Raw genomic sequence first — 27,025 nt, 5'->3', positions numbered from 1 at the left:
CTAACAAGTTAGAATAATAACCACTGCTTAAAAATTCACTCATCATTTCATCAAGCTGTGTAAAAAAAAAGGGGGATCATCAGTATTGAGCCTACTAGCCCTATTAAATCATGCTGTTACTATTCCTTTGAAGACATGTGGAGCATGCACACTGTTCCTGTATATATATCTACCAGCATGTACCTCTTTTTTATAAATACTAGTGTGTAACAATCCTTCTTTCAGTTTTACCTTTAAATCTAAGAATGTAATATAACTATCTGAAAACTCCATTTTTAATTTCAAAAAAGTAGTTGTAGTATTCAAATAATCAATATAATCAGATAGTTCAGTGGGAGACCCCTTCCAAATCAAGAAACAATTGTCTACAAAATGTTGATAAAAACATACATTACTATTCAAAGGGTTAAGGTTACCACAAATATATGTTGTTTCCCATTGATGTAATACTAAGTTGGCATATGTATTAGCTACTGATGTGCCCATAGCTACAACAGTTAGCTGCAAGTAGAATTGATTATCAAACAGGAAAACATTATTAGTTAAAACTATATCTAACAGAGAACAAATATTCAAAATAAAGCCAGAGAAAGTGCAGGAATGGAGTACATCGAGGGGCAGGTCTTTAACGAGGCAAACTATGAATGCAACCAAACGGAAGAATGACAGTCCCATGGGACAAGGGAAAATGAGCCATCAATAATTAAAGGTACTTTGAATCTGTCTAGCTTTGTTTTAGAAATCTCACATTTTTCTTTACTTCAGAAAGGGCTTAGTTTTATACCCACGACTAGTGATGACCTTGTGGCTGCTTTGACTGACTTGAAACAGTTTGTGAGAAATGTGAACTTAAAAATATTGTTTAAAGAATCTGTGTTTAACCAACCTGTTTGTAAAAGACGAAGTACATTTATACCTCTTAGTGTCCCTGTTCTTACTGCATACCATGACCTACGTGAAGTTGAATTAAGGAAATTATATTCTGATAATGTAAAGAAGAAACGCTATAATCTAAGTTATGATGAATTTCTAGCATTGAAGGCTCTAGAACCTGATAATAATATTGTTATCAAACAGGCAGACAAGGGAGGTGTAGTGGTAATCATGGATTGTGAAAAATATATATTATATATGATTGCCTTGCTTAAGGAAGGAAATGCGTTTAAATGTATTACTCCTATGGATATCAAGAAATGTATTAGTGTAGTTAATATGATGATTTATGATTTACAGATTAGTGACAATATTGATTTGGATCTATTTCATTTTTTTACTGTATCTTGCCCAATTATTCCACAACTTTACGGGCTACCAAAGATACATAAATCATTATATAACCCACCCATGAGACCGATAGTATCCGGCAATGGCTGGATAACTGAGCCTATTTCTATTTACTTACAAAAACAACTGCACCCTTTTTATCACGCTGTAACAATGTTCTAAAAGACACAACGGACTTGGTTATTAAGTTAAGAGATTGGTTTAAAAGTCTGCATATTACAGAGTTGTATAGGGGTGATTTTCTTTTTGTGACCTTAGATATTTCATCTCTTTTTACGGTCATACCCAATGACTATGGTATTGAATCTATCAGAGAGTTTTTGACTTTACAGGCTTCTTTACCTACGAGACATGTGGAGAATATTTGTTCTCTGTTAGATATAGTTTTAACTAATAATGTTTTCCTGTTTGATAATCAATCATTTTTTCAAGTCTTATGTGTCCTCCATATTTCTTTTATCCTGGCATCCAGGCAGTACACTTACTAGCCAGTTACTGACATTTACCTATAAACACAAGTTTACTGGCCTTCCCTGCTGAGTTTCTGTCTTCACACTGAGAGAGCTAGAATTAAGCTGTTACTCAAAATAAGCCATACAAGTCAAAACTCAAATTTTGGGTGATTCCATACTGAAAAAAAATTCATAAAGATAGCCCCAGAATTAATTGAGAGTGAGTTACTGTTAGCTGCCTGAGAGGTGGAAATTGCTGACATGTTAGAAGTAATCAGACTGTTGTTTAAAACTTCCTTTCCTTACAATACAGTTATTATTGTTGCAGGTAACTATGATCTTGATTGCACTAGTACTGAGGTGCTTAAAGGTGTTTCTGAGATGGTGGGATTAAGTAACTCCCAAAGGTTTAGATTGATAATTAGTGGTATTTGTCCTAGCCCCTGTTATGTGGTTGTTAAAAAGGTTGGCAAGGGAAATGACAATCAGATGTAGCATTTCACTAATCAGTTTTGTCAAATTAATAACTATCTGGGAGGATTCATAAGTTAAAAATAACTGATTCAGTAGAGATCAGTTTCATCTGACCCATGCTGGTAAAACATTAGTTGATAATTCCCTCAGGAAATTTATTCATCCTTTTATTTAAGAAAGTGGGCAGGGGGCAGAAATAAAGAATAGCTTAAATCAATTGAAAATGTATTTATTTATTGACATTTGATTATTGGGAAAGTCTGACTCGGTAGCCCATTTTCAGTTAAGATCAGGGGAAAAGCTCCAAATTATTACAAAATATTTTAAGAACAATAGTTTTATAATCTTCAAAAATAAAACAAACATGTCTGCAGTTTAAATAATTATAACAAATTGGTTAAAAATTGATACAAGCTATATGACAATCATTTCATATTTAGAGAAATTTTAGACAGGATTATAACTATAAAATTGTTAGTAGAGCTGATGCTTTATTTTTGTAATTGTAGATAAATAAACAAAATTGTAGTCTTAGACTGTATAACGGCAAGTGAAAAGTATAATTTGTTGTGCTTCACTGAAACTTGGTTTAATGACTGCAACAGACCTCTAATTATTCAGGGGTTTAAGTGACATCACATGGTTCATTTCAACTACAAAGTGGGACTGTATCTATATATGTGTCTACTAAGTTTGCTTCACTACTATTCATTCTGATGAGTTGTTGGAACTATTTCTTGTGAAATTTGGCAAAATATGACAACTGGAGGGTGGGAATCATCTATAGTCTCCCCCCCCTACTCAGGAAGAGCATGGTAACAGGTTTTATGGTAATATGTGAATTATTATTCAAGAATATGATATAATAATAAGGGACATTAATCTTTCAGGAATTGAATGGAATTTCCCTTCTACCACGTCTACTGTCACAAAGTAAATTAAAGAAAATTGTATTTTATAAAACTATGACCAGATTATTAAACAACCAAACAGGAATGATAAGTTATGGGTTCTTATTTAGTTAAACCATGGGACTAATTCAGATTAATCAAAAACACACACCAACGTTGAGAAAAAACTTTATGAAAATAGCAAAGCTTTCGGGTTGCTACCCTTCTTCAATACTAATGCAAAGCTTTAGACAAAACAATCAGCTTTAAATAGGAGTCAAGCATATCACATGATTGCAGTCAGTCAATCATGTCACAAACATACATAAAAATTCTTAAAGAAACAATTAAAACCATTAAAAGAAATACTCAAATACAGAACAAATATGTATATATATATATATATATATATATATATATATATATATATATATATATATATATATATATATATAAACATACCACAGTAAGCATATATACACATGCATATGGACACATATAAGAGAATTAAATACAAACATATACTTAACAACATAACTTAGTCTGTTGTAACTTAACCAAAACAGGTTTCAAAGTGACAGCAGTATTCAAACCAAGAAATTGGTCAGCCGCTAATCTCAGAATCCATTCATACTCCTTGATCTCTAAAAAATTATTAATATCACCACCCCTTAAAGATACATGTAACATGTCTATCACCCTAAATCTAAACCTATGATTAGCACCATTGGTATTAATATGTTTATATAACACATTTTTATCATTATTCCTACTAATTTCGGAATTTATGTTCAATGACACGTTCTTTTAGTTTTCTCATGGTTTTCCCCAAGTAGAAAGAAGGACATAGAGTACAGGTAGCTAGATAGACCACATTCACACTAACACAAGTAGCTGTTAAATTAAATTTATAAACTCTTCCAGTAATGAGATAAGTAAAAACATCACTAGTATTACCTAGAATGTCTACACACATGTACAATTCATACAACTAAAAGTACCATGTCTAGATGTAATATAAGGATTACGACTACTTCTAAAATCCTTATAACACAGTTTACTTTTCAGGGTTCTCATATTCCCATATGAGAAATAAGGTCTAGAATCCAAGACATTCCTTACCTCTGCTGATGCCATCAAAACAACCCAATTCTTTTCTATAATATGTTTAACCGACTGTGTCCTAGTATTATATGTGGTAACATATCTAAACCTAGTTGTATCTGCTCTATCATTACTTAACTCTAAAGCGGACTCATCCGGTAATAATAGAATAGGTCTAAGTAATGTCTGCCTGTCCCTTATAGTATTGGCTTTCAAATCTAACAAGTTAGAATCATAACCGCTGCTTAAAAATTCACTCATCATTTCATCAAGCTGTGTAAAAAAAAAGGGGGCTCATCAGTATTGAGCCTACTAGCCCTATTAAATCATGCTGTTACTATTCCTTTGAAGACATGTGGAGCATGCACACTGTTCCTGTATATATATCTACCAGCATGTACCTCTTTTTTATAAATACTAGTGTGTAACAATCCTTCTTTCAGTTCTACCTTCAAATCTAAGAATGTAATATAACTATCTGAAAACTCCATTTTTAATTTCAAAAAAGTAGTTGTAGTATTCAAATAATCAATATAATCAGATAGTTCAGTGGGAGACCCCTTCCAAATCAAGAAACAATCGTCTACAAAATGTTGATAAAAACATACATTACTATTCAAAGGGTTAAGGTTACCACAAATATATGTTGTTTCCCATTGATGTAATACTAAGTTGGCATATGTATTAGCTACTGATGTGCCCATAGCTACACCAGTTAGCTGCAAGTAGAATTGATTATCAAACAGGAAAACATTATTAGTTAAAACTATATCTAACAGAGAACAAATATTCAAAATAAAGCCGGAGAAAGTGCAGGAATGGAGTACATCGAGGGGCAGGTCTTTAACGAGGCAAACTATGAATGCAACCAGACGGAAGAATGACAGTCCCATGGGACAAGGGAAAATGAGCCATCAATAATTAAAGGTACTTTGAATCTGTCTAGCTTTGTTTTAGAAACCTCACATTTTTCTTTACTTCAGAAGGGGCTTAGTTTTATACCCACGACTAGTGATGACCTTGTGGCTGCTTTGACTGACTTTAAACAGTTTGTGAGAAATGTGAACTTAAAAATATTGTTTAAAGAATCTGTGTTTAACCAACCTGTTTGTAAAAGACGAAGTACATTTATACCTCTTAGTGTCCCTGTTCTTACTGCATACCATGACCTACGTGAAGTTGAATTAAGGAAATTATATTCTGATAATGTAAAGAAGAAACGCTATAATCTAAGTTATGATGAATTTCTAGCATTGAAGGCTCTAGAACCTGATAATAATATTGTTATCAAACAGGCAGACAAGGGAGGTGTAGTGGTAATCATGGATTGTGAAAAATATATATTATCTATGATTGCCTTGCTTAAGGAAGGAAATGCGTTTAAATGTATTACTCCTATGGATATCAAGAAATGTATTAGTGTAGTTAATATGATGATTTATGATTTACAGATTAGTGACAATATTGATTTGGATCTATTTCATTTTTTTACTGTATCTTGCCCAATTATTCCACAACTTTACGGGCTACCAAAGATACATAAATCATTATATAACCCACCCATGAGACCGATAGTATCCGGCAATGGCTGGATAACTGAGCCTATTTCTATTTACTTACAAAAACAACTGCACCCTTTTTATCACGCTGTAACAATGTTCTAAAAGACACAACGGACTTGGTTATTAAGTTAAGAGATTGGTTTAAAAGTCTGCATATTACAGAGTTGTATAGGGGTGATTTTCTTTTTGTGACCTTAGATATTTCATCTCTTTTTACGGTCATACCCAATGACTATGGTATTGAATCTATCAGAGAGTTTTTGACTTTACAGGCTTCTTTACCTACGAGATATGTGGAGAATATTTGTTCTCTGTTAGATATAGTTTTAACTAATAATGTTTTTCTGTTTGATAATCAATCATTTTTTCAAGTCTTATGTGTCCTCCATATTTCTTTTATCCTGGCATCCAGGCAGTACACTTACTAGCCAGTTACTGACATTTACCTATAAACACAAGTTTACTGGCCTTCTCTGCTGAGTTTCTGTCTTCACACTGAGAGAGCTAGAATTAAGCTGTTACTCAAAATAAGCCATACAAGTCAAAACTCAAATTTTGGGTGATTCCATACTGAAAAAAAATTCATAAAGATAGCCCCAGAATTAATTGAGAGTGAGTTACTGTTAGCTGCCTGAGAGGTGGAAATTGCTGACATGTTAGAAGTAATCAGACTGTTGTTTAAAACTTCCTTTCCTTACAATACAGTTATTATTGTTGCAGGTAGCTATGATGTTGATTGCACTAGTATTGAGGTGCTTAAAGGTGTTTCTGAGATGGTGGATTAAGTAACTCCCAAAGGTTTAGATTGATAATTAGTGGTATTTGTCCTAGCCCCTGTTATGTGGTTGTTAAAAAGGTTGGCAAGGGAAATGACAATCAGATGTAGCATTTCACTAATCAGTTTTGTCAAATTATTAACTATCTGGGAGGATTCATAAGTTAAAAATAACTGATTCAGTAGAGATCAGTTTCATCTGACCCATGCTGGTAAAACATTAGTTGGTAATTCCCTCAGGAAATTTATTCATCCTTTTATTTAAGAAAGTGGGCAGGGGGCAGAAATAAAGAATAGCTTAAATCAATTGAAAATGTATTTATTTATTGACATTTGATTATTGGGAAAGTCTGACTCGGTAGCCCATTTTCAGTTAAGATCAGGGGAAAAGCTCCAAATTATTACAAAATATTTTAAGAACAATAGTTTTACAATCTTCAAAAATAAAACAAACATGTCTGCAGTTTAAATAATTATAACAAATTGGTTAAAAATTGATACAAGCTATATGACAATCATTTCATATTTAGAGAAATTTTAGACAGGATTATAACTATAAAATTGTTAGTAGAGCTGATGCTTTATTTTTGTAATTGTAGATAAATAAACAAAATTGTAGTCTTAGACTGTATAACGGCAAGTGAAAAGTATAATTTGTTGTGCTTCACTGAAACTTGGTTTAATGACTGCAACAGACCTCTAATTATTCAGGGGTTTAAGTGACATCACATGGTTCATTTCAACTACAAAGTGGGACTGTATCTATATATGTGTCTACTAAGTTTGCTTCACTACTATTCATTCTGATGAGTTGTTGGGACTATTTCTTGTGAAATTTGGCAAAATATGACAACTGGAGGGTGGGAATCATCTATAGTCCCCCCCCCCCTTCTCAGGAAGAGCATGGCAACAGGTTATATGGTAATATGTGAATTATTAATCAAGAATATGATATAATAATAAGGGACATTAATCTTTCAGGAATTGAATGGAATTTCCCTTCTACCACGTCTACTGTCACAAAGTAAATTAAAGAAAATTGTATTTTATAAAACTATGACCAGATTATTAAACAATCAAACAGGAATGATAAGTTATGGGTTCTTATTTAGTTAAACCATGGGACTAATTAAGATTAATCAAAAACACACACCAACGTTGAGAAAAAACTTTATGAAAATAGCAAAGCTTTCGGGTTGCTACCCTTCTTCAATACTAATGCAAAGCTTTAGACAAAACAATCAGCTTTAAATAGGAGTCAAGCATATCACATGATTGCAGCCAGTCAATCATGTCACAAACACACATAAAAATTCTTAAAGAAACAATTAAAACCATTAAAAGAAATACTCAAATACAGAACAAATATGTATATATATATATATATATATATATATATATATATATATATATATATATATATATATATATATAAACATACCACAGTAAGCATATATACACATGTATATGGACACATATAAGAGAATTAAATACAAACATATACTTAACAACATAACTTAGTCTGTTGTAACTTAACCAAAACAGGTTTCAAAGTGACAGCAGTATTCAAACCAAGAAATTGGTCAGCCGCTAATCTCAGAATCCATTCATACTCCTTGATCTCTAAAAAATTATTAATATCACCACCCCTTAAAGATACATGTAACATGTCTATCACCCTAAATCTAAACCTATGATTAGCACCATTGGTATTAATATGTTTATATAACACATTTTTATCATTATTCCTTCTAATTTCGGAATTTATGTTCAATGACACGTTCTTTTAGTTTTCTCGTGGTTTTCCCCAAGTAGAAAGAAGGACATAGAGTACAGGTAGCTAAACAGACCACATTCACACTAACACAAGTAGCTGTTAAATTAAATTTATAAACTCTTCCAGTAATGGGATAAGTAAAAACATCACTAGTATTACCTAGAATGTCTACACACATGTACAATTCATACAACTAAAAGTACCATGTCTAGATGTAATATAAGGATTACGACTACTTCTAAAATCCTTATAACACAGTTTACTTTTCAGGGTTCTCATATTCCTATATGAGAAATAAGGTCTAGAATCCAAGACATTCCTTACCTCTGCTGATGCCATCAAAACAACCCAATTCTTTTCTATAATATGTTTAACCGACTGTGTCCTAGTATTATATGTGGTAACATATCTAAACCTAGTTGTATCTGCTCTATCATTACTTAACTCTAAAGCGGACTCATCCGGTAATGATAGAATAGGTCTAAGTAATGTCTGCCTGTCCCTTATAGTACTGGCTTTCAAATCTAACAAGTTAGAATCATAACCACTGCTTAAAAATTCACTCATCATTTCATCAAGCTGTGTAAAAAAAAGGGGGCTCATCAGTATTGAGCCTACTAGCCCTATTAAATCATGCTGTTACTATTCCTTTGAAGACATGTGGAGCATGCACACTGTTCCTGTATATATATCTACCAGCATGTACCTCTTTTTTATAAATACTAGTGTGTAACAATCCTTCTTTCAGTTCTACCTTCAAATCTAAGAATGTAATATAACTATCTGAAAACTCCATTTTTAATTTCAAAAAAGTAGTTGTAGTATTCAAATAATCAATATAATCAGATAGTTCAGTGGGAGACCCCTTCCAAATCAAGAAACAATCGTCTACAAAATGTTGATAAAAACATACATTACTATTCAAAGGGTTAAGGTTACCATAAATATATGTTGTTTCCCATTGATGTAATACTAAGTTGGCATATGTATTAGCTACTGATGTGCCCATAGCTACACCAGTTAGCTGCAAGTAGAATTGATTATCAAACAGGAAAACATTATTAGTTAAAACTATATCTAACAGAGAACAAATATTCAAAATAAAGCCGGAGAAAGTGCAGGAATGGAGTACATCGAGGGGCAGGTCTTTAACGAGGCAAACTATGAATGCAACCAAACGGAAGAATGACAGTCCCATGGGACAAGGGAAAATGAGCCATCAATAATTAAAGGTACTTTGAATCTGTCTAGCTTTGTTTTAGAAACCTCACATTTTTCTTTACTTCAGAAGGGGCTTAGTTTTATACCCACGACTAGTGATGACCTTGTGGCTGCTTTGACTGACTTTAAACAGTTTGTGAGAAATGTGAACTTAAAAATATTGTTTAAAGAATCTGTGTTTAACCAACCTGTTTGTAAAAGACGAAGTACATTTATACCTCTTAGTGTCCCTGTTCTTACTGCATACCATGACCTACGTGAAGTTGAATTAAGGAAATTATATTCTGATAATGTAAAGAAGAAACGCTATAATCTAAGTTGTGATGAATTTCTAGCATTGAAGGCTCTAGAACCTGATAATAATATTGTTATCAAACAGGCAGACAAGGGAGGTGTAATGGTAATCATGGATTGTGAAAAATATATATTATCTATGATTGCCTTGCTTAAGGAAGGAAATGCGTTTAAATGTATTACTCCTATGGATATCAAGAAATGTATTAGTGTAGTTAATATGATGATTTATGATTTACAGATTAGTGACAATATTGATTTGGATCTATTTCATTTTTTTACTGTATCTTGCCCAATTATTCCACAACTTTACGGGCTACCAAATATACATAAATCATTATATAACCCACCCATGAGACCGATAGTATCCGGCAATGGCTGGATAACTGAGCCTATTTCTATTTACTTACAAAAACAACTGCACCCTTTTTATCATGCTGTAACAATGTTCTAAAAGACACAACGGACTTGGTTATTAAGTTAAGAGATTGGTTTAAAAGTCTGCATATTACAGAGTTGTATAGGGGTGATTTTCTTTTTGTGACCTTAGATATTTCATCTCTTTTTATGGTCATACCCAATGACTATGGTATTGAATCTATCAGAGAGTTTTTGACTTTACAGGCTTCTTTACCTACGAGACATGTGGAGAATATTTGTTCTCTGTTAGATATAGTTTTAACTAATAATGTTTTCCTGTTTGATAATCAGTTCTGCCTGCAACTAACTGGTGTAGCTATGGGCGCATCAGTAGCTAATACATATGCCAACTTAGTATTACATCAATGGGAAACAACATATATTTGTGGTAACCTTAACCCTTTGAACAGTAATGTATGTTTTTATCAACATTTTGTAGATGATTGTTTCTTGATTTGGAAGGGGTCTTCCACTGAACTATCTGATTATATTGATTATTTGAATACTACAACTACTATTTTGAAATTTAAAATGGAGTTTTCAGATAGTTATATTACATTCTTAGATTTATAGGTAGAACTGAAAGAAGGATTGTTACACACTAGTATTTATAAAAAAGAGGTACATACTGGTAGATATAAAGAACCTTCGAAGCAGCAGACAAACATCAAAATCCAGCAAGTGAACCAACAGGAAATCCAACAGTGCAAAACCAAACACCCAACTCCACGGCTGTGTAACACGAAAAGTTTATTCGAACATACAGGATACAAAGGATTGAGCGCTTTCGTCTCCCACCTGGAGACCTCTTCAGAATCAGTTTAGTCAGAAACAATCCTTCAATTTATATACTTCTGTACTAACAAAATTAGTAATTATTCAATCAAAAATTCAATTAATAATTCAATTAAATAATTCACTTTAAGTGATGATTAACCTTATATATGGTGAACCTATTGCAGGCTAAAAAACAACAGGAACCATAGACCAATACTAATTCTTGTTTCAGCTCTTAAAAACATTCATGTGCATACACACCCATGTAGAGAATACATATATAATATACATATATTCATTATATTAATATCATCCATTTATATAATACCACAAGTCTGAATAAAATATTAGAATCAATATTTAAAATACATAAATTAAAATACAAAAGTATGTATGTGTGTAAATAAATCTATATAAATAGTATAAATATTGATCATAATAATGGTGTTAGCCATAATAATAATAATAAATATTAAATATAAAATGTATTAATCAATTTAACTCTTGAAATAGTAAAAGTTATTAAAATATGTATATGTATGTGTATATGTAAATAAAATTAATAATATGTGATATACAGTTTAAAATAAAATTGTATATTCGAAAATATGTATTCAAAAAATATATATTCAAAAAATATGTATTCAAAAAATACTAATTTTGTTAGTACAGAAGTATATAAATTGAAGGATTTTTTCTGACTAAACTGATTCTGAAGAGGTCTCCAGGTGGAAGACGAAAGCGCTCAATCCTTTGTATCCTGTATGTTCGAATAAACTTTTCGTGTTACACAGCCGTGGAGTTGGGTGTTTGGTTTTGCACTGTTGGATTTCCTGTTGGTTCACTTGCTGGATTTTGATACTGGTAGATATATACACAGGAACAGTATGCATGCTCCACATGTCTTCAAAGGAATAGTAACAGCACAATTTAATAGGGCAAGTAGGCTCAATACTGATGATCCCCTTTTTTTTTACACAGCTTGATGAAATGATGAGTAAATTTTTAAGCAGTGGTTATGATTCTAACTTGTTAGATTTGAAAGCCAATACTATAAGGGACAGGCAGACATTACTTAGACCTATTCTATCATTACCGGATGAGTCCGCTTTAGAGTTAAGTAATGATAGAGCAGATACAACTAGGTTTAGATATGTTACCACATATAATACTAGGACACAGTCGGTTAAACGTATTATAGAAAAGAATTGGGTTGTTTTGATGGCATCAGCAGAGGTAAGGAATGTCTTGGATTCCAGACCTTATTTCTCATATAGGAATATGAGAACCCTGAAAAGTAAACTGTGTTATAAGGATTTAGAAGTAGTCGTAATCCTTATATTACATCTAGACATGGTACTTTTAGTTGTATGAATTGTACATGTTGTGTAGACATTCTAGGTAATACTAGTGATGTTTTTACTTATCCCATTACTGGAAGAGTTTATAAATTTAATTTAACAGCTACTTGTGTTAGTGTGAATGTGGTCTATCTAGCTACCTGTACTCTATGTCCTTCTTTCTACTTGGGGAAAACCACGAGAAAACTAAAAGAACGTGTTATTGAACATAAATTCCGAAATTAGAAGGAATAATAATAAAAATGTGTTATATAAACATATTAATACCAATGGTGCTAATCATAGGTTTAGATTTAGGGTGATAGACATGTTACATGTATCTTTAAGGGGTGGTGATATTAATAATTTTTTAGATACCAAGGAGTATGAATGGATTCTGAGATTAGCGGCTGACCAATTTTCTGGTTTGAATACTGCTGTCACTTTGAAACCTGTTTTGGTTAAGTTACAACAGACTACGTTATGTTGTTAAGTATATGTTTGTATTTAATTCTCTTATATGTGTACATATGCATGTGTATATATGCTTACTGTGGTATGTGTATATATATATATATATATATATATATATATATATATATATATATATATATATGCATATTTGTTCTGTATTCGAGTATTGCTTTTACTGGTTTCAATTGTTTCTTTAAGAATTTTTTATGTATGTTTGCCACATGATTGACTGGCTGCAATCATGTGATATGCTTGACTCCTATTTATAGCTGATTGTTTTGTCTAAAGCTTTGTATTAGTATTGAAGAAGGGTAACAACCCGAAAGCTTTGTTATTTTCATAAAGTTTTTTCTCGACTTTGGTGTGTGTTTTTGATTGAACTTCTATCAGTTTACAGCAGGTCTTCTGTTCTTTGGCACTAATTCAGATTAAGCCATAACATTGGTGCACCAATTGGAAAATCAGATCAATGTTCTATTCAAAGTAAAATTGTGAGTGATAGCAAAAAATATGTTAGATTAAGTGTGCACTTTAGGAAATTGTATAGAACCAATTTTAAGTCTATAAATAAGGAACATAACTCTTGACAGTGGGAGAGGCAACTGGAAGGAAAGTCAGTTGTAGAAAATTGGGATACTTTTTATGGTAAATTAAATGCCTTAATAAACAGGTTTGTATGAGTTGGTGTGGCCAATCATTCCAACATAAATTCTCATCCATGGTGGGCAAAAACGTTATCACAAGTGAAAAATATAACAAAGGTGCTCTGGAAGAAGTATAAATGTACTCTGTGTGCCTCAATCAAATATAGGTATAATATTGAAACCAAATCCTTGGGGAGTTTATCTCAGAAAATTATAACTGACTGTAGGAACTGGTTATCCAAGAATACTAAGATGAATAAAAAGGCCCTCTTAAGCACCTAAAATGCTTTAGGGAAAAATACTCTCCATGTTAGTGTTAAGTATGGGGATTCAGTTATTACAGAGCCAGTTGAACAAGCAGATGTATTTGTGGACAAGTTTTCACTTTTAAATGAGCATAAGGATTATAACTACAAGGTAGGCAGTAGAGCTGATGCTTGTCCAAATATCTCTAATGTGTTACTTTCAAAGGTATTGGAGGCAGTAAAAAAAGTGCAGCCACAGGCCCGGATGGTTTAAATGGATACTTTCTTTCTGGTATAGCAAGTGGTTTAGTTAATGACTTTGAGTATTCTTTCAACAGTTACTGGAGAAGGGATATGTTCCCAACATATGGAAAGAAGCAGTTGTGTCCCAGTACCTAAAGTATATGTAGAACAATCATTGGATAACTATAGACCTATCAGTTTGGCCTAAATACTGGTTAAATGTTGTGAGCAAGCAATCTGTAGTCTCCTCAATGGGGATATTGGACAAAAGTGTGATATATACATTAACATGGTTTCCTTGTGGGGAGATTATTTTTACTAATCTTATCCAGCTCATGATAACATTGGTTGCTCAATGGACTTGAGCCTTGCTAGTGAAATTGTTTACCTGGATCTGGTGGAGGCCTTTGATTTGGTCCCCCATGACAGAATACTTGATATTATGTTAAAGTGTAATGTGAATATCTACATTGTACTCTCGATGTATGTAGCAAGAAAATGTAGAGTGAGAATAGGGAATTATTCTTCAAAAATAAGACATGTTGACTTGAGGGTCCCACAGGGATCTATTCTTATCCCATGTTGTTTGGGCTATTGATGTCTGAGTTCCCAATATGTGATAGCACCTGGCTAAGTAAATTCACTGATGACACTGAATTCGGGGTATAGTTAAAAATATGTGTGATCATAATACATTGCAAAATTATCTAGACATTTTATTCAGGTGGGTCACTGAAAATGGGATAACACTTTAATGCCAATTAATTCAATGTTATGCATTTTGGTTCTGAAAATAACTGTCATCCTTATGGTCAGAATAATACAATTTTGATATCAGTGAGTTCTATAAGAGATTTAGAATATATGGTGGATGATGCTTTGGGCTTGGATTATCATATTCAGACAGCAGTGAGGAAGTGTCTTATCTTGAGGAGTGTCAGTGATAGAAATAAAGTTGTTTTGATTATGCTTTTTACCTCTACCATATGGCCTACTATGGACTACTGTGTGTCTTTCAGTTCTTATAACACTTGCCAAATAAATAGACTTGAGAGAAACTAGAAGTTGGTCTCTAGGCAGGTGAAAGGATTGAAAAACATCTGTTAGAAAGTGAGACTGGAGATTCTTTCCCTTGTACTCAGTTGGCTATAGGCTTTTAAGAAGTGACTTGATTCTTATGTACAAATCAAGAAATGAGGTATTAGCAGCCTCTCTGCTGATACAATTTTGGGGCATTGTATCAATAGCTATCTATATGTGAGACTGATGGATGTTAAAACATCAGTTAAGCAAAGGTATTTTCATTAGAGAGCAGGAATATTATGGAATGTGCTCCCTAAATATATAATGGAAGTTGGTAATATCAAACCTTTCAAGTTCCTGATAGATAAATTATATAGAAATTTTATTTATGTTCCAGATCTAACTGTTGGCAAAAATCTTAACTGGCTCCTAAGTGCCCTGAATTTGAATTTCTTCTGCATTGAACATTGAACATAAAGTCAGTATGCTAATAGGTGTCAGACTCAAAATGCTCATCTGTTTGTTTATACACAAAGAACCTTATTTGTTTTATTTTTTAGGATGTACAAACAATATTTTATAGTCCTTGATTCCAGTCTGCCTTGGAGAGATGGTATGAGGTAATAAATTTATCTGCTGAAAAAGTTTTTTTTTTTTTGTAGTCTTAATTTTAGGAATGTTTAGAGCCAGACAAGAAAGATGGAATGATATATGATCCACACAGGGATAGACTCAAAGAATAACAGAATGCACATGGCAACTGGGTCAGTACCCACCCTTAGACCTCACCAACTTTTTTCAATGTTGTAAAGCCAGAAAGAAGAAAAAAATAATAAAAAAACTATTAGTTATTCTCAAGCCAGGGAAAGACTCCACATAAATAGACTATTAGAGGCCAATACTCTACATAAATAGGCTATTAGAGGCCAATAATCACCATAATGATCATTGTCATCAACATCATCCCCTTATTTTCCCATTTTTCTACATGGAGTTGGGGAGTTGAGTCAGCTGTCACCACCTTTCTCAATTCAGTGCCACTCTCTTACCTTCTTCAACAGACATGCCTGTCTGTTGCAGGTCTTTTCTCACACAACTCATCCATCCTCTGGCTGGAAGTACTTGTTTCCTCTTGCCTTCTTCCTGCCTTTTACAAATCTTATTCATAAAATTGTCTTCTGCTTTTCTGGATATGTGACCAAACCACTATAATCTGAGTCCCTGATGTTCTCTGCAAGTGGAACTACTTTGGTTTCTGCTCTAGTGTCCTCATTTCTTCATCTCTTACAGTCTGCATTCTAATATTCATCTCTGACATTTCATCTCCATCACCTCAAGCTTATTCAGTTGCTCTGCCATCACTGCCCAGGTTTCTGTGCCATAGAGACGCACTGGCTGCATTTCTCTTTTGCACGCCTTACTTTTCAGCTTCTTTGGAATGTTTCTGCCACACACTATCCTTGATACTCTGGCTTCAGCACCTCTGAGTTTAGTTTTGACCTCCTCAAAGATAACAGATATTTACAGTGATTGAAGAGCCTCTGCCTAGACTTCAGTAGAAGATATAAGTTATAATCCGTTTTGTTCTTCCATTATTTCCACATGTCTCCCAAGGGATTGCCCTCCAACCTCTCCAGATTTTTTTTTTTTTTGCTTTGAAAAGACTATCAATTTTCTCTCGGAAGGATAGAAACATAGGGTGCACTGGAACCTTCTTCCTCCTTCATCTTTATTAAGGGGAGTTTGTTTCTCACATTTTGAAGTATACAGGAAAGTATTAAGACTCCAAAGACTTTTGAAGTTCTGGAAACTGAGCATGGAGAACTTTACTCGTACTACAATTAATAAATTTTAAGATAAGATTTGTGCCGGTAATGTACTTGTGCATTCCCTTATACGTGCAGTTGTTTTGGAAGTTATTAAAATAGTTTATTGGGGATTAAAGGAATACAACTTCACAACATGATTGGACGATCTTAGTCCTATTAGCTTGATGTGAGGCCTCCTCTTCCCCCCATAGCCCATCTCTTTAGATCACAAAACAAGTTCATTTCATTAAAATTTAAGGACTAATTGTTAGAGGGTGAGCATGTGATGTTTTAGGGAGAGTTTGTCAAAGAATTTATGGCTGACCAGGTAGATGAAACTATTTGTAATGCTGTAGTTCAAGCTTTCTAATCATTTTGATAAGGGCTGGCCATTAATGCTGCATTGGTGGGCATCCCTCAGGGCAGGTTCCATTCACAATGGGGGCATATCAAAAATATAGAGAATCTTAATAGGGACCAAAGTTCAGCTTACTAGCAAGTATAGGTTGATATGGAAGAGGGAGAAAGATCTTAACATACAAATCCCTCCAAAAATATGTCCATTCATTTTATTGGTCCTCCTCTATGCCTCCAAATTCAGACTTTTTTGGGTGGCAAAGTTTGTTCAAATGATTTTATACTCACAATAGTTTATCTTGCCATTTCCCCTCTGCTAGTCTAAAATGTTGGAGGCACAAGGGGTCGGGCAATACGTTAATGGAAACACATTTCTGGGGACTGCTCTTGAGCAGAATTATGATCTCACTATAGTGCTCTATGACCTGGTGTCATTACTCTCTCCTCTTCTCTTGTTTAATTGGATTTGATCCTAATATTTCAATGGAGAGATATCAAAAGCATGTACTGTATCATTTAATGTTAGTGGTTACAAAGATTATCTCAAGGGTCTGGAAACGAAATGACTCCTCTGAAACAGAGAAGATCAATGTTCTACTGCTAGGAACATTTGGACTGGAAATCAGAATGGAGATTTTAAGAGATAAAGAGAGGTTAACGATGAACTGGTCCCCTTGGATAAATATTTTACAGGTACCCTAGTAGTTTATAGCAAATACAACTTAAAAAAAACAAAACAAAAAATAAAATAATAAAATACCACCAAGACCATCTATCCAAGAAGTAAACAAATTTAATGAAACACATAGCGCCTCGACTTACACAGCCTGTGTAAGCCGAAGCGCTAAGTGTTTCATTAAATTCACTTACTTCTTGGATCAGTGGTTCTGGTGGTATTTTATTAATACCCTAGTAGTTTATCTTGTTTGCTGGTTGCACAGTTACTCAGACTGTTATCCAGAAATGTTATGCAACTGATCCTTCTACAAAAACAATTAGAACATATATAAATAAACAATGTTTTAGCAACCTGTAAGATGGTTTCTTTTATATATGTTTTGTTATTTTCTTTGTTTCACATATATGCACTTCTTTTTCATTGTGCTTTGGTTCTGGTTGTTAATTAAGTTCTAATAAAGTTTTAATGTAAAAAAAAAAGAGATAACATTAAAAAAATCAGAAGAAGACAGAAGCAGGCATCTGTGAATGTGAAATGTTGAATTGTACTGCTAAGTGAGTGCAGCAATATGACTACAGGAAGGACAGGAAGACAGAATAAATTATTAATAACAAACAGTTGAGAAGGTAGTATGTCAAAAAATAACCAAATGATACTACTTTGTTGTGCAGGGGGGTACAGATTTTCCTCATCTTGGCCATTCTAAAGAGAATAAATAAAAAAAAAAATACCATAGAAAAAGCTATTTTATCCTGGATTTGTGGCATAGAAGGTTGAAGCCCTGAGTATGATCCTGCTGGCCTGAGTTTAATTTGCAGCTTGGACACTGCAGTATGCAGATGTGCCTGAATGTGTGTTAGGAATATATAGCTTATAACTCAGAACCAATACTTGTGTTGAGCGGTGAACCAAGAACCTCATGCAAATCAAAAATGCTCAGGGAACAGTCAACACAGTATTCTACCACACAAATACTGAACAAAATATAAAAGTAATTTAATAGGCTTAAGTGCTTTCATGTTCCAGGTATCAGTGGCTGGCGAGTGTGTCCCTTGTTGCTTGTAGGCTATCACACCAGTGGTAGCTGGGGGGGGGGGGGGGGCAGCTGTAGCAAGTTAGAGTCTTGGGTAGTCTTTGATGTCATAATCTGTTTAGTCTAGTGTTCACCTCCCCTGCACCCCAAAAATTTCCCATCAAGCCATGCATTGGATGTCTGTCCTTTGGCTCTCACCTCTGATTAGTGTGGAGGGGACTGGCAGTTTTAAGGGTCATAGATTGAGAGGTCATTCTTTCCATGAAGAAGAGGGTCCACCTACAGGATTACAAGGGTTACAATAAAATTTGGCCACTCTTACTGGACAATAGAAAGTAAGGGAAGGAAAGGGAGCTTTGCAGTCTTGGTGGAAATAGACTGCAAGGATGTTTTCTTTATGGAGAGGGAAGGCAAGCCTACAGTGTTACAGCAAGATTTGGCTATAGTTTTTCCTGAAACATAAGGGAGATGAAAGGAATGAATAGGTTGAATGGGAGCGTAGGCAGGCATCAGCAATGAGTGGAATGGGGTTCAAAAGGTGTTTCAAGTTTACATTCAAAATAATGAAATTAAATACGTAAGATAAACTACACAGAATGACAGGGAAGCAAACAACCAAACAACAAAGACATGGCCAAATGAAATGTTGTACTTATAGCTATGTTATAATAGTGCAAAATGATTGAAAAATATACAGTCAATCAAAACTGGTCCAAAAACAAACATTGTGATGATAGCCTTTGAAACTTCACATAAACAAGAATGCCTTAACCTCCTCCTTCATTTTTATTTCTTAATGCTGCTTAACATTCTGCCCATATTTGTTTTAGTGCTTTCATTGAACATATGGATCCAATTATATCTGAAGTTTCTTTGGCAGGCAGAGAACTGCACATTTAATTACAGCAGGGATTGTCATTTATAGGCTTATTTCCCAAGTTGATGTTTAATCCCAAAGTCATGACAAAAATTGTTTACATATCTGTGTGCTTCAGAAATTGCTGTGAATTCAGTTATTACTGCCACTCTGGTTTATTTGTAAAGTGCTTTATGGTACTAAATAATAATAATAATAATAATAATAATAATAATAATAATAATAATAATAACATTTCATCAACATTAAAGGTGAGATAGTTATAGGACATACACCAGAATGTTCATTTCCGGGTCCTGTTCCCTACATTTTCTCTCTCTCTCTCTCTGACAATGCAAAGGTTTTTAAGCAGAATATATCTCTTTGTAGATTATACAAATCTCTACAACAGGGCTGAAACAGAAGGTGGAGGAGAAAGGTTGATAAGGAACTTAAGCAAATTGTCATATGTGAAGCAGATTAGTTTCAGTGTCCTGCCTTTACCCCAGAAGGCTGGCACATCCTACATAACATTACATAAATAAATGAAACCACTGTTAAATTTATATACTTAAAATTATGGCTAGATGCAAAGTTAAACTTTCAATTTCTTCACTTAAAAGGAAGAAAAAAAAAATAAACAAACTACTCTTCTGGTGCTAGAAAATATTACATTTCCTGCCATTACGGTACAACAGCTGTATGTCAAAGAATTATATTGACTCTGGTCAAACATGGGCAGTCCCCATTGTGGTTGCCTTAAATAACATTTCAGCCTTGCAGATAACATTAAACTATTTGTGCAGATTCATAATTATTATTATTACCCCCCCCCCCCCATGAGCACCACTGCTTAGTCTGCTTCCAAGAGCTCTCCTTTTCAAATTCTCAAAAAAGAAACATTATTTTTTTTTTACCACAGCCTTTCACAGATAAATAAACATTATAATCATAGGTCAACAGCTGCCAGTGACCCACCTATATTTAATCCTCACAACAGACTGACATACAGCAAATACAGCATCTCCATCTTAGTGGTCAAACTGGGAAACCCTTCCCTTATTCCTAAAAAGGAGAGAACAGTACCCAATTTTCCAATGCAACATTAAAAACACCTTTCTGAAGCTGCTAAATGTAAATGTATTCACAGCTATAACTCCCCCTCCCCACCATGGCTCCTTCTTCCCTCACTTGATATACTTTGTACCTCAGTTATCCCTGCAACCAAACAGTCTGTAGAAGTCTATGATTTTTAGAACTTTTTTTTTTCTGATCGGTTATAATTCCCTTGAATGTGCTTATACCATTGTACTTTGTTATTGTTCATTGCATCCAGTATATGCTTACATTAACTAGACAATGTATTTCATTTACATACTTGTATCATTTCATTGCATACACTTTCCAAGGCTAAGAACACTGCTTCTATGGGGCTGGATAACATACCAGGCTGTCTACTGACCAACCTAGAGCCTTTCTCCCCGGGCCTCCGCTGAAAATTGGCTTTGTTCCAAGTTGGACTTTCCCGGTTAACAAATATTAATTAAATAAATAAATAAATAAATTGCCTTAATGTTCACAGTTCAAATTCAGTATGTTTACATTTGCTAACCAACGCATTTCTTCAGAATTATTTTTTGTTTTGAATATAATCAATGACTGGAATTCATTGACACCTACACTAAATGTACACCACAACAGAAACATAGCTCATATCTTCTTCCTCCTAATTTTAGTTTTCCTACTGATTTTCTTGCAGCCTTAAATATGGAGGGGGGATTCAGAAAGGTTACCACAAAGTGTAGACTACATGTACACTTTTTGTAATCTTTCTGAGTGACTAGAAAGCACAAAAATGTGGTATGGATGTTCTTGAATATAGATTGTGTACGCTTAGTGATGTTGTTAATGAATCTGGCTTAACTCATATCTTGTACTATTATACTTTTCATGAGTTATGAGTCAAGCAAACAAATAAACAAAAACAAAGGCATGACCAAATGATGTTTTGTATTTACAGCTGTTATAATAGTGCAAGTAAAAGTAAACATAATTTAATGAATCAAAACTTATCCTAAAATAATATTCTGTTGATAAATGCTAAGGAGTAGGTATCCAGTTTGTCCCTTGGTGTGGGAATTTTGGGGACTTAGGGGAAAGGAATACCAAAATAAATGGAGTGAGCATGACATCAAGGCCATTGCTGCCAGTGATGCCAAGTTGCCCTGGACATGAGTCATAAAATGGCCCATGAAGATTAGTATTCTACAAAGGTTTACAACTTTTAAATAAGTAAGTAAATAAGACAGTGCAGCCTGGACAGCAAACGGTGCAAGGAAAAACAACATTTTTCTGATTCCCTAGTTCATCAATCCTTGCCCTGGCTATACTATCCCATTTATACCTCTTATGGTGAGAACTCAATGTTAGGAGTAATCCTGTCATTAGTGGGGATTGGAGGTTTTTGTTTTTTGTTTAAGACTTATTTAATTAAGTTAGAATCCTCCAAAACAATGCTCAGCACTGCACAGAGATAACAGTATATGATATTGCATATTCAGACCCTGAGGGCTGATCCAGTCTACTACAGATAAATTTAGCTCTAAAACTTCACTACACTCTCCACCTACATTCCCAGATCACATAGCTTCATCTACACTTTCCAAGGCTATGAACATTGCTTCTATGGGGCTGGATAACATACCAGGCTACCTACTGACCAACTTGAAACAGGACCTGCCAGATCCCCTACAGAGGTTATTCAATATCAGCCTCCAATCAGGTTTCATGCCATATGAATAGAGGACAGCAACAGTCATTCCCCTGTACAATGGTGGGGCATCACTGGACCCAATTAATTATGGACCCATAAGTCTGACCAGTCTCATTAGTAATGCTATAGAGATGATCATTATGGACTTAATACATAAAGGCATAGGTAACCTACAAACTCTTGAAACAAGCCACTTTGGTTTGTCAAGAGCAGATACTGCAGGGGTCCTAAATGAAAGATTAGCACTGGTACAGTTTTTAGTAGAATCTGTAACAGAAGCTGACATTAAAAAAAGAATAGTTATTAGAGCATATAAAATACTGCATGATAACTATAAGAATCAATCAAAGGAGGTTGGAAAGGATTGGGAAGAGAGACTGGATAAGCAATTCACAAAGAAACAATGTGAGGATATATGTATGCTTTCCAAATATGCAACAAAAATTAGGAGATTTAGGATTTTTGATTGGAAATGTTTACAAAGATATTTTTATACCTCAAGTAGACTCCAGAGAATTTTTCCTCAGACAGAAAATGTTAGAGGTGTGACAGGGATGAAGGAGGTACTTAGGAACATATTTTCTGGGAGTGCTGTGAGTTGGCGGACTTTAAGGATTCCCTGCAGGATGCACTGTCAGAGATGCTGGGTGGGTGGATTGGTGTGATGAGGGAGATGATTTTTCTGAGCTATAATACACAATCGTAATTACCTAGATATGGTAAGTCCTTGCTGTGTCTAACTATGGTGGCTGCCAAAAAAGCATTACTAGAAAATTAAATCAAAATCTAAACTGACTATATTAGAAGTAATGAATATGGTAACAGATAAAACAACTAAATCTGAGATCTTTAGAAAAGGGTAGGAGCAAACTACATAGGAAAAAAAATGAGAATTGAGGGAACAATACATACAGGGAAGGAATGAGGTTTAAAAGAAGGCATGACTTAAATGAGATCTGTAATGTTTGACTGAAAATGATTGGGTAGATTATATGTGATGTATGTTTGCAACTGGGAGTGTGTCAGTATGGTTTGTGATGTAAAATGCTTGCAACTAGGATTGTGTTTGTGTGGTTTGTTTTCATTTATATAACTGTATGATTACTTATGTCATAAGTGATGGTTTAATAAAGATGTTTCTTGTTTTAAAAAAGGGGGCAGGAACTGAATAATTTATGTAATGTTGCTTAGGTTATATGATATATAGCAATATATGTGCAGTATAATGTTTGTAAATGTTAATTTGTTAATACAGTTTTACTTTTGTATAAATGTAAATTCGCCGATGTCACAAGTAATAATTCAATAAAGGTGTTTAAAAAAAATAAAAAAATAAAAAAGAGCAGATTCTGCCAATTTAACCTGGTCAACTTCTTTGTTAAAGTTACTGAAGCTATCAATAAGGGAAAATCAGTAAACAACACACTGTAAAAGTTGCAGACTCCAAATCTGACTTCAAACCAGTGACAAGTGGAGTACCATAGGGTTCAGCCCTGGGACCTCTCCTGTTTGGCATCTACTTCTCTGAAGTACAGGCTAACCCAGAAGGCTTTTGGCTAATGAAGTTCGCAGATGACTGCAAACTAGGAGCCATAGTTGAGTCCCCAAATGATGTGGACATCCTACAGAAGGGCCTCACTGAAACAGATGTCTGGTGTCAGAGCCATGGCCTCAATCTCAATGCCAAAAAGTGCATTGTCATCCCCTTTGGTAAAAACTCTGTACCCATGAAGTACCACATAGGCGGCAGTCTACTTAATGCCGAATGTGTGATAATAGACCTGGGGACCCAGGTTGACAGTAGTCTCTCCTTTGATAATCACATTGCCACAGTAGTCAGGAAAACCTTCTACATGGCACACCTCATCACAAAAGGGTTCTCATCTAGGAAAAAAGAGGTCATTGTTCCCCTCTACTCGACACTCATTAGACCCATTATAGAGTACAATGCCCCTTTTGGAATGTACCTCACAAGACATCTGCAGCAGCTGGAAAGGCCACAGAAGTACCTCACAAGGAGGATTACTGGCCACAAACAGATGCCCTACACTGACCATCTCAAAAAACTCCAGCTTTACTCCGTAGCATATCGCCTACTCCGAGGTGATCTCTGCCTAACATATAAAGCTATGTCAAACCCAGAGCCGTTGGACATGCTACATCTAAAGAAATCCCAATCTGTCTGAGCTACATGCTCTAAGGACCTAAACCTTGTCACCACAATAAACAGGAAATGCTGGTCGGATAGATTCCTGTCCCAGAGATTTCCCATAATCTGTAACAAGCTACCCATCTATGTCAAGCAAAGTTCCTCATTAGCACTCTTCAAGAAAAATCTTGATAAGTGGATGGGAAATAGGAACTACACCCCGGGGATCACTTCTGTGGCTCTGCTCGACAGGGGCACAGGAAAATAACATTCTTGGGTGGCGTAAGCCAGGGAACCTTCTTGGCTAGCCTTACTTAGGCCCATGGGCTGATAGCCTAATACCTACCTATGAACCTATGAACACATATCTAAACTTCACAAAGGTATTCAACACATCCCATACTCAGGTATTGTTGATAAACTCTCCCAACTAAATGTTAATCCCTACGTAACTCATTGGATAGCAAATTGGCTCACAAACAGAAACCATGAAATAAGAGTAGGTGGCTCTATCTTCTCCAAAAGGCCTGTCACTAGTGTTGTACCCCAGGGTTTAGTCCATAGGCCACTCCTCTTTATCATTTACTTCTCACAGGTCAAAGCTAATGCAAAGGATTTATGGTCGATCAAGATTGCAGGTGACTGTAAACTAGGGGCCATCATAAACTCTTCAGAGGATACCAAGGTCCTCCAAGAGGGTATTTCCCAAACAAATAGCTGATGTCATAAACATTTATTTATTTAACATTTGTTTTCCAGGATAGTCCAACTGGACTGCAAGTGTCTGTTTTCTGCGGAGTCCTGGGGAGAAAAGCTCCATACAGCAAACAGAGTAAATAGTAATACATGATAACAGTAATATGTTACAAAGCTTACATGGTAATGGCAGATAGGAAACATGCCATATGAGAGTTAGTTTAGGAATACAAGCTGAAGTACAAGTTTTTGAGCATAGCACATTCATGGATCAACACTGGTACAGTATATGTGTAGGCAATAGCATACAAGTTTCTGAGAATAGCACATTCATGAATCAACATAGGTGCAGTATATGTGCAAGCAATAGCATAGTAAGAACATGTTTACAATATATACAATATATACACTGAGTATCAGTAGACCACAATACTTGTTTTCCCAGAAGCGAGTGGGATAGAGCCTACAGCAGGGATATGCTTCAGGGAGGTCCATTGCATTTGCATAAATGGATGGTGTGGAGGTGTGATTTAAGGAGGTTTTTAAGAGTTGAGGCACAGTTTTGTAATCTGAGATCAGGTGACAGGGTATTCCATGTTTTCGCAACTTCATTAGGGAAGAGAGATTCCCCGGAGCTGTTTTTACACAGAATATTTTCAACCAGAGCTTTGTTACTGGAGCATAGTTGTCTATTTTAATTGTAGAAATTTAGAGGCCAGTCAGGGCAGGGGTTTTCTCTGGATAGTAAAGGATTTGGTGAGATAGGTTAAGTTGGTGACATTGTAATAAGTTGGGGAGTTCTAGCCAGTGTAACGTGTTTATGGAGTGGCAGTGGTGGGAGCGAGATTTGGCATTTGCTGTGAACCTGGCGATTTTGTTGTAACATGGAAAGTTTGGTCAGTTTTACTGAGATTTGTTAGCACTTAGGGTGCGTAAAGTAATGTTGATAAGACCTGAGTTCTGGCTATGGTGATTCTAGCTTGATAGGTTAGGTACCTTTTGCTGCAGTAGAGGGTCCCTAGCTTTTTGTGGACTTTGGAGATGGTTACAGAAATGTGTTTGCTGTGTTTTAGTTGCTGGTCGATTGTAAGTCCTAGTAGCTTGGCCTCTGGGACTGGGGAGATAAAGGCTTTGTTGGCTGAGAGAATGGAGAAGGTGAGGTCATTGGTCCTTGGTGGGAGGAAAAGCATAAGTTGTGTTTTCTTTAGGTTTAATATCAATTTGGATTTATTTAGCCAATGTTCTATTTCTGTGAAGGATTCTTGTGTTTTTTGTTGGAGAAGTTGTATATTGGGTGCACAGCAGATCAGGGTTGTGTCGTCAGTGTATTGGACTATTTCAGCCTTTGTAGTTGCTGTGTCAAGTTGGTTCATAAAGATATTAAAAAGGAGGGGGCTGAGAATTGACCCTTGTAGTACCCCAAGTGTGACTGGGAGTGGGGGGATAGGGAGTTATGCCATTTGACAGACTGGAGATGGTTGCTTAGGTAACTGCTGAACTAGAGCAGGATGGGACTGTTGATGCTGAGTACAGACAGGCAGGTTAAGAGTTTATTGTGGGAGACTGTATCAAATGCTTTTGATAAGTCAAAAAAGTTAGCAGAGACTAGTTTGCCTAGGTTCCTGCATGAGTTTATAGTGCTGGTGAAGTTAATCAGAGCAGTGGTGGTGCTATG

General features: G+C 34.9%; 1 protein-coding gene across 1 annotated transcript in view; it reads right to left on the bottom strand.

Annotated features, from left to right (window-relative positions):
* LOC122801593 overlaps positions 1-27,025 on the bottom strand; it is a 143,415-nt gene that overhangs the window by 99,385 nt on the left and 17,005 nt on the right. The gene's annotated exons all lie outside the window — the stretch shown is intronic.

The sequence above is a fragment of the Protopterus annectens genome, chromosome 5.part0, assembly GCF_019279795.1.
Source record: "Protopterus annectens isolate FY-2018-M chromosome 5.part0, PAN1.0, whole genome shotgun sequence".
NCBI lineage: Eukaryota > Metazoa > Chordata > Ceratodontiformes > Protopteridae > Protopterus > Protopterus annectens.
The sequence above is the reverse complement of the archived record's forward strand: the minus strand, read 5'-3'. Positions and strand labels throughout refer to the sequence as shown.